We start from the raw sequence: 18,785 nt of genomic DNA on the forward strand, positions 1-18,785 counted from the left end.
TTTTAACTATTTCAAATGTATTTGAACTTTCCTCAGATTGCTTGCAGTCGGGATCTCTTCTTTCTCCTCAGACATTAATAATATTTTATACATTCTATGTGATCTTCACTAGCAAACGTAAATGAATTAAACTCATCTACTGGTGTTTATCTTTCCACATTTGCTATAGCAATTGGATAAGTATCTGATTCTAGGCAAACTGGAGATTTTTCAAGAATGCATATGGAGCACTCACACCACTCTGAAGTGATTCCACTCTGCAATTTGTCCAAAGAAAACAAAAAAAGAGATGCCTAAAAGTACATATAGGCGCGGCTTCTTTTCGTGCATCATAACTGTGCTCTTGTTTTATTCCTGAAGGTTTCACCATTATCAAACTCTTGTACATTTGATGCTTGCCTATGGCGAGGCAGTGGCCCCTACTTGTTTAAGATGGAGCAACATCAGGACTACATTAAGTAAGGAATGTTTTATTTAAAGCCTCCGTTGGTAACACACTACCCTACTTCCCCTTACAATTTGCTCACTCTAATTGTTAAAACATTTCCTGCTATTTCTGAGCTGTGGAGACCACAAAAATGTACAGATGATGCTCAACCAGGTTTACATGAAGGAGCAAGCTTGTCTTTCATCTGTCTTTTAAAAGTGTTTGAGCCACTTCTTGGATTACTTTTTTCTCTTTTACTACTACTTGTTATTTAGAACTAACCTCCTTAATGATCCAGGTTTTTAACTGAGTAGTTAGTGAGTCCTCGACGTTTGGAAAGTTTAGAGTGAAATTCAACAAGAAAGAACACAGACAAGCAAACCCACCAGTAGATGTATAGGAAGAAATGTAGTCTGCAAAACTGATTGCAGTGTGAACTGGGGATTGTTGGACTCTATTCCCTGATTTATAGCTCTATTTTAAAGAATGTAAAATGCTATCTCACTTTTAAAATTTGGGATATCTGTTGTAATTTAATTTTCAAGATGAATTACAAACAAAGAGAAATTCTTTTATCAGATATTTAGAAACTAATGGCATTCTCGATTATTTGACAAAACTTTTAAGTACCTAAATAACATTATTAATCTTAACAGAATCCAGTTCTATTTCAGGCATAGGATTCTACTTCCTACATGTAAAGATTTAACTAAATTTTCCTACTGCCATGCGTTCTCAATTTTCTCTGTATATCTCATATCTCTCAGAACTCCCAACATGAGAAATGAGAAATGAAAGTAAATTAATACCCAGATGTGTCAAACATATTTTAATCAAGGTGAGGCCAAGTCCTTATTTTTAAATTCCGTGTATTTTTCCATACAATTAATATTCATTCTATATAAAATGATTCTTAAGGTATGTAATTGGATCTATAATATCAGTTAAACTAAAGGTATTCTATACCTGCCATTACCAAGACAACAGTGAACAACTGCTTCTATACAATTTTTATACTTATTAAGTTTAGACCAGAGCTATCCCCAAGTAGTTATGTTGCTTTTATTATCTGGGATGCTGGTGATCTGCCACACCATTTTACTTGTAATTGTCTTTCCAGACATTATTGTCATTCTGAACCCGGAGTGGTTCAGAACAGCCTGTGATTACTACTGGTGGATCCTGAGAACGGAAGCAAGAAAGACCAGGAGCACAGGAGATTTTGAGTGGCTGCGAGCATAAAGAGAACAGAATCTCATGGGACAACTCCAGTGAGACAGCTCATTTAGTGGTGGAAACAAAGGCTAGTTAAGCCTTTAGTAGGCTGGTGGGGACTTTCTGGGTGTGTATACATCATTAGTCAGGGAATGGATTCTTGAGAGACCTCATTTGTTTAAGAAGGAATTTGAGGTGCCACCAGACATAATGTTATGAGAGGAGAGGAGGTTTAAAATAGTTAGCAGGCTATGTGACCTTTTTGGAGTAGGGGATTTGACAACACACAGGTCTAGGGCAGGGGGTTAGTGATCCCACTCATGCAGATATCAGGATGAGATTTCTAGGGTTTAGACATGCTTCAAGCCCCCTGTTGCTCCTTAGTAACTCCCCAGGACATATAGCTCCCCAGCCAAACAATCCTCATTTAGAATTTCCCAGAGATATGGTAAAGAAATGGCTTAATAGTTAAGAGCAATGGCTACTCTTGCAAAAACCTAGGTTCAGGACCCAGAACCCATATGAGTGCTTAAAATCTAATGTGTATCTAGCTCCAGAGGATCTAATTACCCCTCAGGCATCAGTGAAATTAGGGTGCGTGCCCCCCCCACACATATATATGTTGCAAATTTCTCAATATTTTACAACATTTCTCAGGTATTTTAAAACCTCATGTTAATAACATTTGAGAATTTCACCTTAGGTGTACATTCACCCTATTTCTGAATATTTTGTACAAAAGAAAAAAAGCATGGGAATAATTCTTCAAAACAAAAAGTTCAATATGGATGTAACGTACTTTAAAACATGTCAACTTATTTATATACAGACTTTCTTTTTAATATGGGCTTTCTTGTTCTGATGAAATTGATGATTTCATAGTCTAGTTAGTTAAAAAACTATTAAAGACTTTGACATCTTAACAATGTCATGACTCATTAGGGATTTCATGTGATAAAGTATTTCACACCCCTTTCATGTTACCAATTTGAGTATTAAAGAGAACTTTTATCATTTATTTTTAACATAGCTGTCCAGTGTCACCTGTCTAATTTTGTGTTCATAATTCCTTTTAGATCAATGGCAGCCATTCTTACCCAATGTACCCATCATAATTGATTGTGTAGTTCCACTTTTTTCCACTTAAAACTTAATATCTTAATTTCCCATTGTTTGCATACTTGTCATCATGAATTATAGCAACCTATTTAAATTTTAAGCAACGTATTTAAAACCAGCAAAGAATTGATAATCTCTCTATGTCTCAGTCTTTATATCCTTCTCCCTATCACACTTCTGGTTCTCTCTGTCTCTGTCTCTGTCTCTCATTGTCTTTGTCTCTGCACCCATGCTCCTAGTTATTGGGTCATACAAGGGGTCCCTGGTGTCAAAATGTTTAATCTCCCTTTATGGCCTACTCTCTCCAGTTTCTCTGTGAAAGAAGACAATTGTTTTGTGAAGCATTCCGAACATAATAGACTTTATGATGGCATGAAGGATGAGCTCTGGGGTCCTATTCATGTTTGACATTCTATAAAGGGCTGAGAAAACACTTTTCGAAGGAAGATCAACAAGATAAAAAAGGTAAGCCTTCAGGAATCTCTTTCAATTTCAATTTGTTCTCAATATTTCTGAGGTGCTTTATCTCAATAACAGGAACAAAACAAAAGTGTGCAAGGCTATTCAGAGAGAAAACCTGCACATAAAACACCACAATCAATTGTACTGTCTTCAAGTTGGGTTCATTATGTGCCAAGGAATTTCACTGTGGTAGAACAGAAAGCCTGTGTCTTTTCCCACCAGGTCTCACTTTGCAGATTTCTGATTGTAGTGAAAAAACTTTGACACTCCAGACTGAAGGGCCATAGGGCTAACCACATGAGGTTCCAACGGAAAGATGATCAGATGTGTAAGTTTTGATCATTTCTAATTCACATCAGGACAAGAGATTGTCAAGTACTCTAATATGCTCAATTAGAAACAGAAGAGAGAGCAAATGCTTATAGTTTTTCATAATCCCTCATAAATGGGAAGGGGAACATACTTGAGCCCTTTTTAATCAATGAAAAGACTGTTCTTTCAATGACTTTGTTGTGATTCTTAGCCCTGAAGGACCACAGCCAATACTGAAGTGACTACTGCTTTTTTAGTCATAAAATACCTATGAGAACTCCAGATGTTGCCTATGAGGCCAGTTGTTAATGGGGCAAGTGAGGATTCATTCCACACCCATTTGGTACTTTGGTCCTGAAATGTGAACTAGTCTGTAGTCTATATCCCACCCACATGCCAGAATGCACCTGCAAAAGTCTTCAATTTGAGAACTTTTAAATCACAAACAGACACCGTGATTCAGCCTTTTATATTAAAAATTCCATAGCAAGGAAAAAAATCTAAAAACTTGGAGCTCTAATTCCTTAATGAATTATATTCCTAGAGAGGGCTATATGGCAGACATGACTGGATTTCCTGTCCACAGTACTGTACAGTACTTTGGAGCATGGAGCAATTCCATTTCTTGGCTAGTATTTCAGTCACAATAGAGAGTAAGGCAAAAAGTTATCAAGATTTGTTTTGATTGAGGAAATGGGGAATTCTAAACTATTAATAAAAAATTGTTGACGTTCAAACTCAGGAAAAAATGTGTTTGGCTTTTTACAAGTGAACTATAGCCTTCAGAGATAGACTCCACATATGTAAACAGGCTCTGATTCAAGCATGGTTTTTGCACATTTTCTGCCAGACTTTCCTTCTTATCTATGGAAACATGAATCTGTGCACACTGCTGTCTAATCATCCGGTTTCATTTCAGACTCTCATTGAACGAGAAACTAAAAGCTGGATTTGTCTAGAGTCACAGCTCTCTTGTTCTTTTCACCTGGAGTCATAAATCTTCTTTTAAATGTCTTTTGGGTAGGAGGGAGTTCCTCTGAAACGTGGGCCAATTTCACCTGACACTCCTCATGAGCCCCATTTAGTGTTTGCACAGAAAAAAAATCTCCAATGCAAATAATTTTTTACCAGTTTTAGGTTTTAATTTGAAAAACACACAGACACATGTGTGATGTCCCCAATCTCGCATTAGCAATAATTTAGAAGGCAGAAATGGCATCCTTTTGGACAGACAGAACTATTCTGAGAAGCACATATTAGAAAACTTTATGTCCCTTGTCCTGTGACATCTCTGAGCCTGAGGTCACATTAAAGGTTTTGTTAGAAGGTGAAAGTGCATGTGAGCAATTAGGATTTAGTCATGTGATCATCACTTTCACCCATGAACACACTGTTAAGCCTCACGTTTCACTCCACATCTACACAAACCAGTCTCCATTCTTCTTTTATTATTACTTTTATTGGATAGTTCATGTATTTACATGTTATCCCCTTTTCTGTGACCCCTGACCCCTGCCATCCTTCCCTGCTTCTATGAGAATGCTACCCCTCCTACCCACCCATTCCCACCTCAACACCCTGGCATTCCCCTATCCTGGGGAAAAGAGCATTCAAGGGCTTCTCATCCTATTAATGCCAGACAACTAACTTCTTTTATCTCACACTAGAGCCAGAGTGTCATGCCTCTGAGATCATGGATGAACAGGCATGAGGGTTGGGACCTGCCATTGGGCTTTACTGTGGAGGCCCCCAATTGAAAGCACAATCTAGGACATGCACACCTATATCTGATGCCTAGACAAGCACTATCATTGTCTCTTCTTTAAATTTCTGCTTCCCATGTAATTCTTCCACAACCCCATATTGTTGATAGGGGAACTATGAAAGTAGAGCTTTTGAAAGGCAGACCTTGTTTAACCCCTTGGATAGAGTTAAAAATTCTTAGGAGCTGGAGGAATGGCTCAGTGCATAGGAGTACATGCTGCTCTCACAGAGGGATTGGGTCCCAGCATCCACATGGTGGCTCACATCTCGTGTAACTCCTGCTTCAGTTCACTCTTCTAACTGCCATGATCTCATGCTTACACATGTTGCCATGTATATGCAATAAATAACTAAGTATTTCAAAGAAAAAAGGGAGGGGTGGAGAGATGGTTCAATGATTGAGAGCATTGAGTGCTCTTAAATAGGATCTGGGGTTCAGTTTCCAGCATCTAGCAGGCAGGACCCAATTAACTGTTACTCCTGTTTCACTGAAACTGATAACCTCACAACAATGAACATAAAACAAAGTAAAATAAAAAGTTATTTAAAATACTGGAATTTCTAAGACACAGGTAATATCCTTTGAGTTTATCTGATTTGTAGCTATAGCACAATTGATAGCTGTAAATTAACCATGCGTGATATTATATGACATTTATATTACAAACTATTTTAAAATGCATACTTTTATGTTCCCTTTCTAGGTATAGCTAACTAGGTGGACCTAGAAGTAAGAAAATAACTAAATAATATTCCATATATGGCTATTTGATTCAGAAAGGTAGGACACTTGCTAGTAAAGATGTGAATTTGATCCCCAGTACCCACATGATGAGAGGAGACAACCTGATCCCTCACACTGCCTTCTGACCTCCATATTCACACTATGTTGGAACATGCAAGCCATAATACACAAATATGTAATTCCTTTAAGATTATATCTACTGAGAAAACCAGCACCAAGATATCATGGGTATTGGTGAGTTTGCAGGCCTCCTGGAAACCTAAGTCTGCAGGGTAAGAAATGAATCAGAGGGTGAGTCAGAGATGTCAAGTAGTCTGTGGAAAAACAGAAACTGACACAGCTGTACTCAGTACATAAAATTTTGTGCTCGGAAAAGCTGAATCTCATTTCTTTAGAGACGCTCAGTATAAGTTTCCATACCCAGGAGCAAGAAGAGAAAGAAAGGACTAATAGCTAGCACCTGTGTTGTAGCACTTACATCCTTAGGGAAGAAAGGGCCTGGATTACTCTATACAACCTTAATGAACTAGATTCTTCAAATAATACAAAATGCTAATCTTACACTAGGACTCCAGAAATCCAAATTTGTTTAGGTAGTAGAACAAAGAAAGCAAATGTGGCCTGCACAAAAGAAAACAACTGCTCACATCAAGCCTATTTGGGTTAAAGAAAATAAACAAAGAGACCTACACGTTCTGAGTAAAATTCCTGGCCAACTGGAAAGGTCTATCACAACTAAGCACTGATTTGGAAGTGCCCAGCTCACTCGAAATACTGCTCAGATAAGAATCAGGAGCAACCCAACTATATATTTTCTGGAATTTGCAATCATACAGTTTTTGAAACAAGAATAGGTGAACATTTTGAAGTGCATACATCTTAAAAGTTGTTTTTTTCAATTTCAGTAAATGTTACCAAGAATCTATAAGTACTGACTCCTTCAAGAGAAGGAATGCAGTAAACAAAATGACCAACCAACCAACCAATGAAAACCAAGTGTGTTTTGTCAACATAAGGAATCTCTGATCCCTTTCAGTTAAGTACTGAAGTTAACTAGAACCCTTAACTTTTACTTAATCAAAAGTTTAGGTTTCTAAAGTACCTCCTTTAAATAAAAAGGTATACCCTGATATGTACTGCTCCATGGGTACGAAGTCTACTGCTCTTCCAGGGAACAGAATCTAAATATAAACCCCAGCATTCATTTCATATGACTTAACAACTGTCCATAATCACAGAGGGTCTGACACCCTCTTCAGGACTCCTACACACACACACACACACACACACACACACACACACACACACACACACACACACACACACAAAGGGAGAGAGAGAGGGAGGCAGACAGAAAGAGACAGAAAGACAGAGAGAAAGAGAGAGAGAGAGAGAGACAGAGAGACAGAGATACACACTCACACACATATACACACAGAGACGGAGAAGGAGATAGAGACAGAGACACCGAGACAGACATACACACAGTCTTTAAAACAAGTAAAACTATTTGTGCAATTAATATTTGGATAACATAAAAGGCACCTTGTTAGAAATATAAGTAGAAACCAAATGACCTCGAATGTTGTTAGGTAATGAAATAAAGAAACGATGTTAAAATATGCGTTTATTTGGGACAAACGTAAATTTTCTAGCACTGGTCGTAGGTTCTACAAGCTTGTCTGACCATCTAGAAAAAGCACCAGGGAACCTGAAGGACCAAAGAGCATTGTGGAAGGGACTGTGGAAAGTTATTTAGCATACCTCGGTGAGTGGACCCTTGGAGAGAGTTTGAGGCTATAATGATCAGTTTGAAGCATGCTTTCACTCCCACAGCATACTGAGGCACCTGCCCCTTACTTCATGTTGGCAGCGAAGAACTTTCAAACTTCATTTCTGCTTCTTTCTTTTTAGTTTCACACCTAAGTGAACTGAGAAAATGCCCTCTGCTTCCTTCTGTGGTGTCAGGAAGAAATTCAAACCGTACATGCCCTTCTCCAAAAGCATCTACCCCACTTATTGTCTCGTGTAGCCACAATGGGGAGGGGAAAAATAAGGTTGGTCGTTTTGTTTTGCTTTCCAAAAGCTGCACAATTTTATCAAGAAAAAAATGGTGTATGTAAAACCTTCTATCAATATTTTAGTGTGTGCATGTGCGTGTGTGTGTGTGTGTGTGTGTGTGTGTGTGTGTGTGTATGTGTGTGTGTGTGTGCTGGGTAGTATCATGGTGCTGTTTTAATATCTGTGGCAACCATTGAGTGGACACAACAGCTTTTGCAGTGTTCAATGAGGTATAGAAATTATTTTATACACATACTCTTCTAGGTCATATACATCACCATACAAAATAGGATTAAGAAGGTGGGGAAGTTATTAAAAATGGGGTTCAGAGCTAAACAGAGAATTCATAGCTGAGGAATGCGAATGGCTGAGAAACACCTAAAAGAAATGTTCAACATCGTTAGTCATAAAGGAAATGCAAAATCAAAACAACCCCTGAGATTTCCTCACCAGTGAGAATGGCTGAATCAAAAATCAGGTGACAGCAAATGCTGGCGAGGATGTGGAAAGGGAACACTCCTCCATTGTTGGTGGGGAATTTGCAGACTGCTACAACCATTCTGAAATCAGTCTGGAGGTTCCTCAGAAAATTGGACATTGAACTGCCTGAGGATCCAGCTGCCTCTCCTGGGCATATACCCAAAAGATGCCCCAACATATAAAAAGACACGTGCTCCACTATGTTCATCATAGCCTTATTTATAATAAACAGAAGCTGGAAAGAACCCAGATGCCCCCTTCAACAGAGGAATGGATGCAGAAAATGTGGTACATCTACACAATGGAATATTACTCAGCTATCAAAACAATGACTTTTATGAAATTAATTAGGCAAATGGTTGGAACTGGAAACTATCATCCCTGGTGAGCTAACTTAATCACAGAAAGGAACATACATGGTATGTACTCATTGATAAGTGGCATTTAGCCCCAAATGCTTGAGTTACCTAGATGCCAGAACAAATGAAACTCAAGGCGGATGATCAAAATGTGAGTGCAGATGGCTCATGAGAGAACACAGCCAGAATACAGCAAATACAGAGGCGCATTATGCCCAGCAGGAAACCACTGAACTGAGAAGCGGGACCCCTGTTGAAGGAATCAGAGAAAAAGAACTGGAAGAGCTTGAAGGGCTCCGAGACCCCATATGTACAGCAATGCCAACCAACCAGAGCTTCCAGGGGATTCAAGCCACTGCCCAAAGACTATACATGGACTGACCTGGACTCTTGACCTCGTGGAAATGCACCCAATGAATATCCTAGTAAGAGCACCAGTGGAAGGAAGCCCTGGGTCCTGCTAAGACTGAACCCAGTGAACTAGACTGTTGGGAGAGGGCAGCAATGGGGGAGGGTTGGGAACACCCATAAGGAAGGGGGAGGGGATGTTTGCCGAAACCGGGAAAGGAATAACATTGAAATGTATATAAGAAATACTCAAGTTAATAATAAAAAAAAAAAAAAAATAGAAGGTGGGGAAGTTTTGGAGTTTTGTGCAATAACGTAAGTCAATCCTTCCAATTTTTCCAATTCCAGCCAAATCATACATTTTATTATAAGTTATATTTAAGGGAAAAAGAGTTTGTTCATGGTAGTGCTTTATTTTTGGTTTGGGTAACTTCTTGAGGTCCCTCTATACAAAAGATCTTTCCTTATATTTGAGAAATTTCAGAAAGAATGGTTGAAATGTTAGGTATAGATGATGAGAGCTTGCTCACTAATTATGCAAGAAGAAAGGAAGAGAAATTATTTCATGCTAATGTGTGCTTAGAGTACATGAGATGAAAGAAAGGTGCCTGTAAGGCTTGGGAAATGAGATAGCAGAGAGATATTATTGCTATTTCCTGAATGAGGGAGAAAGTGGGAAGACGGCTTAGGTGATAAGAAATGAAGTACCATGCAGAAGCTATTATGTGTCTTTACCCAAAGTATTTTAAATATCATCATCAAGAGTGGCATCTGTTGATTAGATTGTTTCTTATGGTTTAGAAGTAAGTTCAATTGCTCTATAACCTATCTGTGGTATGATCTATCCCTAATATGACATCTAGTGTGATATCTGTTATTTTCAGTCCAAAGGTTTTTATTCCTTTGCTTTTAATAATATTAACACCATGGATAACATTTTTCCATATACATTTTTGTCATGTAAACTCATAACTGTTGAAATGTACTTATGATGGTTGTTTTATCTTTGACATTTTATGAAAATATATGATTCATCTTCCTGTTGGTATCTGTTGATATATTTGCCATATTGTGATTTTCTTAGCATTGCGAAGGCTTCACTATTATATACTCAAAAAGCTGAATGTTTTCAGTCCCTTTATCTCTTGTAATCTGGGATTTGCAGTAAAACTCTCCATGGGGGTTAGTAACAAGCCAGACAGTTTTGGTTGCACTGGGCTGCACACATATCCTAGGACATGTGCAGTACTGACTCAATCTGCTTTTTTGCAGGCAGGTATGGTGAAAGTTGACCTTCTTCTCAGCCCTGCTGACACTTTCTCGGAGAAGTGAACACTAATTTCCACCTTCTTATTCCACCAGGGGCATGTTAGAATCTCAACCTGACACCTTGTCCCCTATCACCAGTCAGAGAGCAAGGGGAGGTTCCCTGGTTATGTTGCTCTTGGATTTGAGTGCACATTTGACACACGCCTGGGTCTCATTGGTACAGAAGGCGAGAAGCCGAGCAGAGTGGCAACTGTGCTCACCTTGAAAGACCTCATTCACCTCATTGACATTGGCTTGTGGGAGAAACTCAGCTCCTTACAAAGCCAAGGTAATAATAACAGGCAAAGAGAAAGAAGAATGGGTTCTCGCCCTCTCCATGGCGCATTATTGGGCTTTAGTTAGGTGTCTACGTGTCAGTTCCCCATTGCTTGTATGACTGATTTAGACCTTGGTTTTAAAATAAGACGCATTGTGTGACAATAATATTAGACACTATTTGTATTTGTACTTTATATTATTGTCCACATATTTGTATGATTTATATAGTAACAATAATAGTGTAGATTTATCCCTTTTATGTTTATAACCATATTTGCATGTACATAATCTTCATGACTATCATCCCATTATACAGAATATTCAATTATTCTTATATTATACTATAATGTTTTAAAAGACTATTTTGATATTTTTATAAATTTAAAGAATATTATGACATTTATTGGAAGAATATTGCATGACAATTTTATCTACTAGCTATATAGCCAACTTCTACCAAAATGGCTAAATAATGTTAGTTTTAATTCCTTTAAAATATTTGTTTATTATATATATATACACATATATATAATACATATATATACATATATACATATATATACATATATATTATATATATATAATTCTAGTTATATTTCATTTTCAGTAGTCGCTGGCTCCTAGAAGGGAAGCCTGAATCCTTTGCAAGAACAGTAAGTGCTCTTACCTGCTGAATCATTTCTCCATCTTTGATTTTATTTCATAAAAATGAGTATATTAGTTTCTGAGACTAGTGTAACATATAACAGGAGACACAACAGCTTTCAATACCCCATTCATGTACAGTTGTATCATTTCATATTGTGGAAGTACTTATAAGGAGTGGATAGGCATACAAATGTCTTAATGGATAAGGTACTCATTACTGTTCTAAAGGACCCCAGTTCCTCACTCCCACTTGAGTTGGCTCACAACCTACTTTAATTCCAGTGTTAAAAGATTGAAAATCCTCTCTTAGCTGCTGCAGAGATGAGAACACATATGGTAACACACACACACACACACACACACACACACACACACACACACACACGGAAGTATGTCTCTCTGAATTCCGTCTAAGTGCTGCTAAGGCTTTGTTAATTTCAGCAAGCTAGTCAGAAAGATTCACTTACTTGCCTTTTCTACTTTGAAAGACTAAGCCACTCTAGCTCAGAGTGACCTTCAGACAATAATAGATGCCAAGGCTTCATCACATTTTGTCACTCTTCTAGCAACTCTTTTTTTTTCTACCTTTCATATGTAAACTAGTGTGCTCATATTATATGTATTGAAGTGATGTTTCAGATGCACAGTCTTTTACTTATTCAACTTTAGTTTACTCCTTTTTGGTGGGTAACCAAATCCATTCTCACATACTACGGATGAGTCGTGAGTCATGTTCAGAAACTGCTTTAATATGGACCATCTCTAAGGGGCCTGTTAGCATTTTACTTCTTACAGTTTTGTTTAAGCCTTATCATTGTTGACAAGTAATACGCTGACTTTTATAAATGTACTACAGACAAAGTCATAATTTAGCTGCCATTTACAAATAGCAGGCTATAAAATTATGATTGATTCTGAATAAATGGGGCTTTAGGGTAGAGAGTAGATGTTAAATTATCCTTAAATTATAGAAAGATTAGAGACATTAAAAATTCACATCTTGTACTTTTCGGGTATTCCTAAATTAGAAATTTTCCAGGATCTTATCATCAATTTCAATAACCTTTCCCTCATATTCTAAGATAAAATATGTGGAAAAATTCTTAAAGTGTATAATGAGAAAGATAAACTGAGTTTTAGAAGAAACTAAGGCTGGTAACTCATGCCTTTGATTTCAATACTTAGAACACAAATACAGGGTGTTCAAGATTTCTAAGTAATCTGCACAGCCAGGTGTAGCCCTGGTAGGGATAGAGTGACATGGTTCCTACAACTGGACAGGGCCTTGGTGTGACCCTCCACATGTGATGATGGCTACTGTGGGCATGTGACTTATTTCTGAAATAATGTGTTGTGGTAAAAATTATAAAGAAACCTTTTCTATCAGTTCCTGCGAGCCTGATCCACTTGGCTCTGGCTGCTACTCTGCCATGAGACTGCCCTCCCCCCTCCGGACAAGATAAAATCGATCTAATTCACCTAAATCCGAACCATCCTTTTCCATAGGCCCCATCCTCATTGCCCTCCTCCTTCCTCTCTCCCACCTTACAAAAACCATTGTCCCCGCCCCACACTCCACTGTCCAATCATGTATCACCTTGACGTCAGCCTACAATAATGTACATATTTTCACATTCCTCTAAAGAATGTTAATGGTAATGACTCCATGTTAATCAGACAGCACACATCCAGAGGGTTAAGTGTAGCTAATGTCTCAGAAAAATGGTAAACAATGCGGCCTTCAGGGCAGCCCCTCAGGTTATGGGAAACAGCTCTAAATTCATGAGTTCAAAATATACAAAATTTCTAAACTATGCAAAATATGAGGATGCTATATGAACTATGAGGGGCTTCATGAACCTAAAGGAACTAAGGAACATTATGAACAAGCTTGTCAGAAAGATAAGAAGCCAGGCAGATTTCTGAATTCAAAGTCAGGCTAGGACAGAGCAAGGGTAGGCCCAGGTGTAGTAGAAATGATAATTTCAGGGCAGGGTCCTACCAAACTGGACATATTTCTGAATTCTTTTACAATGTTAAGAAAAAAATTATGCTTGGTGTCTTTTAAGATTCACAGGTCATGGGATGCTGATTTCTAAGATAATCAAAAGGAAACCTGGAGTAAAGGCCTGTATTGGTTTGTAAATGACTGGATGTATGTTCAGCTGGACATGAGCTATCCAGAGAAATTTTTAGGATAAAAGAAGAGAACTGTTGGAAAAGAGACACAGAGACAAACACACAGACACAGAGACAGACAGACAGACAGGCAGACACACACACACAAACACACACACAAGCAAACAGAACATGGACATAGAGATCTCTCAGAATAGCAAACAGGACATCATGGACAGAGATCTTTTCAAACAGCAAACAAGCAGCACATAAATGGAGAAATCTCTCGAGAGAAAGCAGAACGCAGAGAGAAGCAGACTAGAAAGGCTGTATCAAGCAGAACACAGATCGTCAGCTCAGATCCACTATTTGACCTTGAGTCTTTCTTTCCACTGTCACCCAGACACCTATTCTCTCAGAACCCTTTCCATGCTGAGGCTGGTAATTTACAGTCATCCTATATTATGGAGAAACGCCATATTTCATAAACTTGACAAAACAAACAAAAACTGTCTTTTGGATCAACTTTTCTATCATAACATGGTGATGATATGAAAGTCCAGATTTTGGTCACATTTCTATCAACACCACCACTGCTATAACGCAAAGGGACCTAGAAATGTTTGTTTGTTTGTTTGTTTCACAATCCTAGATTTGTGATTTGGCTATGTTACTGCTGTCAGGCATGAATTTTAAACTGTAAAATCTTAGAGGTATAATATATAAAATTATAGCCACAGTAATATTCAGACTTCTCTTCTTAGGAGTAAATGTGATGAACATGTCAGGCCTATTGCTGGGTACCAATTTAGTAGTGAGAAAGGGTAATTGTATATATCCATGTTAGGAAGTTAAATATTCGTTCAAAGTGACAGAGGTGAAAGAGGGGTCAAATAAACTGGTTTAGATGGTTTTTGAAGAATCTCTTCAAAGGACAACGAAAATCCCTTGGGCATCTAAAACTGAACTAGAAACTGGACTTCAGAACTTCTAGAAGAGAGACATGTTTATTCATTGTCGTCTTACTTTTCTTTTTGTATTATGCAAATAATTCTGAGAATGGCGCATATATTAACTACTTCATAGGACTGCCTTTAATTACATGCTATTGAATAACTATGGTATAAAATAGCAGATTATATGCCTGTCTTCAGCTTGTTTCTTGAATATGTTTGCACATATTATCATAGATGAGCTTTCTATTACAACAGTTATGTTATCTTTGATTATTTAGGCGGAGAAACAGAGAAAAGTACCATATCTCAGAGAGTGATGGGAAGGACATGGTTTGAATGCAAATGAATATCAGAAGAGTTGATTTAATATCCAAGGCATGGATATTACTGGCTCAGTGGAAGGCCGTTTTAAAAGGGAATATTTGACATTGGAGAGGATATATATATATATATATATATATATATATATATATGGCATATGACAATGAGATAGAGGGATGTAAGAAAAAAAACAGAAAACAGAAACATTTATGGTATTAAGTGACAATCTAACTAAGAGTCCGATCGGATACATTGAGCTCAGGTGCATTTGATAGCAGATACTTAGTAACCCTCTGCTAAGATGGTCCTCTACCTTCCTACCCAGATATTCTCTGAAGCCACATCAGGCAGAGCTCATTTTTGAACATTTTCAGTGCTACATATGTAAGGCTCAGACATTCAATGGAGTGGGAAAATTAAGAACTCCTTCTTTCTTTGAGCAAAACATGTCAGAGATATAGTTCTTACAGCTCTTTCAAGGCCCACAAGAGAATGAAAAGCTCTTTTTTATTATTTTTATTTTCCTTTCACTCTTGTTTCAAAAGATCAATACTCAATAGTGTTTCATAGTGAGGTATTGTCTAATGTAAAATTACTCACGTGTTGAAAAAGTAACAAAAGCTAAACTAACTAGCATAGACATGTGTCAGACAGAAAATATAGGGGAAGTCCTAGTCTACTTGGTCCAACTGTAACTGAGAGATTTATTGATCAACAAACAGTTGAGAGCTTTCTTGGATGGAATGCCTTTTTGCAGCTGAAATGTGACAACTTTCTGAATCATGGAGCCATCTATTCATCCACAGTGGGATCAGCACCCAAGGCAAATTAGAATGTAAAAATCTAATTCCATTAGTTTCATTAAATCAGAGTTTAATAGTTTTGAAATTAAAAGTAATTATACCATACGTAAATTTATTAGACCCTTCCAAAATCAAAATCTCATATGTTTATGTCTTAGTAGATAAAACAGATGGACATATATCTGAAAAAGCAATACATATTTATCCCCAAGCAAAAAGCCATTGATGTAATGGCATTAGCAGCAAACTAGTCCTCAAAAGAAAGGGCTTCCTGTAAACCCTTCTTAAACTTAGAAAAGCAAATACATTAACCTCCTATTAATAATCTAGTAAGTATTTAAGCTACTTATAATTTTGGGATTGAGGGAAATAGAAATTCATTATTTAAAGTTCTTGCTTAGTTCATGTATTTTAATTTATACTTTATTACATGAGCATATGAGGACAAATGGAGTTTATCAGTGGGTAGAAGAAGACTATAGATAATAATATCTGACTCAAAACTTATTGTATGTTAAATGCTACATGGAAATGTTCCTTGGATTTGTTTTTTACAATTTATGACTTTAAAAAATAGTTTCTCACTTTTAATTATTTAATGTATGCATTTTATGATTACAATTGTGATAAAAATAGGTAGCAGTTGAGAAAAGAAAAGAAAAAATACTTTAAAGAATGTAATATTGTATTATCGGGAAACTACTAACTACCAGTGTCTTCCACATAAAACAAAACCAGATGGGTGTGTGCCTGTGTGTGTGTGTGTGTGTGTGTGTGTGTGTGTGTGTGTGTGTGTGTGTGTGTGTGTGTGTAACTTTCATTTGCCTGATGTAACTGTCATCTCAGAAACTTACTGCTGAATAAACTCACCCTTTCTATCTCTGATCTCTGACTGGCTGTTCAACTCAGTTGTTCTGGTTCAAACTCCTCTGCAAGCTGACTGATTTATACTGACTTCCCTCAGCTTCTGATTCAATTGCTCCACTTGGCCCCAAAATAACTCCCACAATTTGTTCTAACATTCTGGCTTCTCATTTTCTAGCTCAGTCTATCTTCAGTGGTATCAAGTTTGTGCTCTATGTAAATGATCTGTAATCTGTCACAGGAAAAACTGCCTAAATTCAACATCCACAAATTGAACTGCCATGAACTCAATTCCTGCCCTAAACTGATTCCCAAATAACTGAATGAACTGAACAGAAATCAATTGCACTCAGCTCAACTGACTGCATTTAACTCAGAAATCTGCATGTCTCTGTCTCCTGAGTGCTGGGATTAATGGTGTGGAACCGCATGCCTGGACTTGAGCTTTTCTTTAAGTGAAACTTGTTCTATACCAAGCTGATATTGAACTCAAAGATCTACTTGCCTCTGTCTCTTGGAATTAATGGCATATCTATTCCAGCTGGATTATACAGACCTAGAAGGATTTGTGTGTGTGTGTGTGTGTGTGTGTGTGTGTGTGTGTGTGTATGTGATGTGTGTGTGTGTGTGTGTATGAGTGTGTGTCTGTGTGTGTGTGTGTGTGTGTGTGTGTGTGTGTATGTGTGTGTGTGGTGTGTGTGTGTGTGTGTGTGTGTGTGTGTGTGTGTGTGTGTGTGTGTGTGTATGTGTGTGTGTGTTCTGTGTGGTGTGTGTGTATGAGTGTGTATGTATGTGTGTGTGTATTTGTGTGTGGTGTGTGTATAAGTGTTTGTGTGTATGAATGTGTGTATGAGTGTGTGTGTGTATGAGTGTGTTTGTATAAGTGTGTATGTATGTATGAGTGTGTGTGTATATGAGTATGTGTGCATGTGTGTGTGTGTCTTTGTGGTGTGTGTGTGTGTGTGTGTGTGTGTGTGTGTGTGTGTGCTCGCACATATGTACTCATGTGAATGGAGAAAAAAAATCTTCCCTACCCACCAATGAAACCTACATTGCCATTCCACAGTATGTCCTAGTGACATCCTATCTTCAGAGTGATTGGTCTGTAGGGTCTCTCTTTAGGATTCTTGAGTTAACATCAACAAAGTTCATTTTTCTTAGTTCTTCAATGCTGTTTGGTGTATCAGGATCCCTTTCACATCTTTCATCTTCTATTTTATCCATTATTCTACTAGGTTGAATCTTAGAGTTTCTATGTTTCTCTGTTAGAGAACATTTTATTAGTACGATATTTTTCCTGATATTATCAACTTTAAAGAGAATGACGGTTTCTTTTGACTCACAGTTCTAAAGTTTCATTATTGGACATTTCTTGGTCCTGTAGTGGCACAGGACATCAGACTGGATGGTTTGGCAGAAGAATCCTACTCTGACTCCAGACAGCCAAAACACAGAAAAAAACAAAGAAAAGAACCTCACCTCACAATCCTCTGACATAAACTGACCTGCAATGACCTCAAACTTTCTAGTAAGTTCTAGTCTTACAGGTTTACAGCACTTTCCCATGGAGCCAAGCTGAGGTTAAGACTTTAAAACATGGGTCTGTTTGAGCAGTTACATTCCAGGTGTACACTACAGCACCTTGCATGGTCTCCGTGCAAAAAAAAAAATATATATATATATATATATATATATATATCTACATATGTGTTACATATAGTGTTTATATTATATTTATATATAATTGTGTGTGTGTGTGTATGTGTGTGTGTGTGTATTTATGCATCCTGTCAGGACTTGGTTGTGTTTTAATAAACTCCTTATCTGAAATGTTCTCACTGGACCCCAATGCAATTTCTGATTTCTGAATGCTTGCTGAGTCACAGAATTAGTCCTGCTTATCTGTGTGGTACAGTGTGACAACAGTTACTTTTGCAGCTTTCATACTACTAACCTACCTCCCTTTTTAGCATCCCACGGGGTACCACTGGACTCGTGCAAATTCAATTCCATGACATTTGGTAATGCTTAAATACCCTTTGTAAAGCATCAAACCTGTTGCTGTGGTAATTTCCTTTTGCTTTTCTTACATGCAATTTTTTTTCTGAGAGTCAATATTGTTCTTCTCTTGTATAGAGCTATGATGGCTAATTCTTTATACTTTGTCATATGGTCTCTGTCAGAACTGTTTAACTC

This window comes from Rattus rattus, chromosome 7, assembly GCF_011064425.1.
Source record: "Rattus rattus isolate New Zealand chromosome 7, Rrattus_CSIRO_v1, whole genome shotgun sequence".
In the NCBI taxonomy this organism is placed as follows: Eukaryota; Metazoa; Chordata; class Mammalia; order Rodentia; family Muridae; genus Rattus; species Rattus rattus.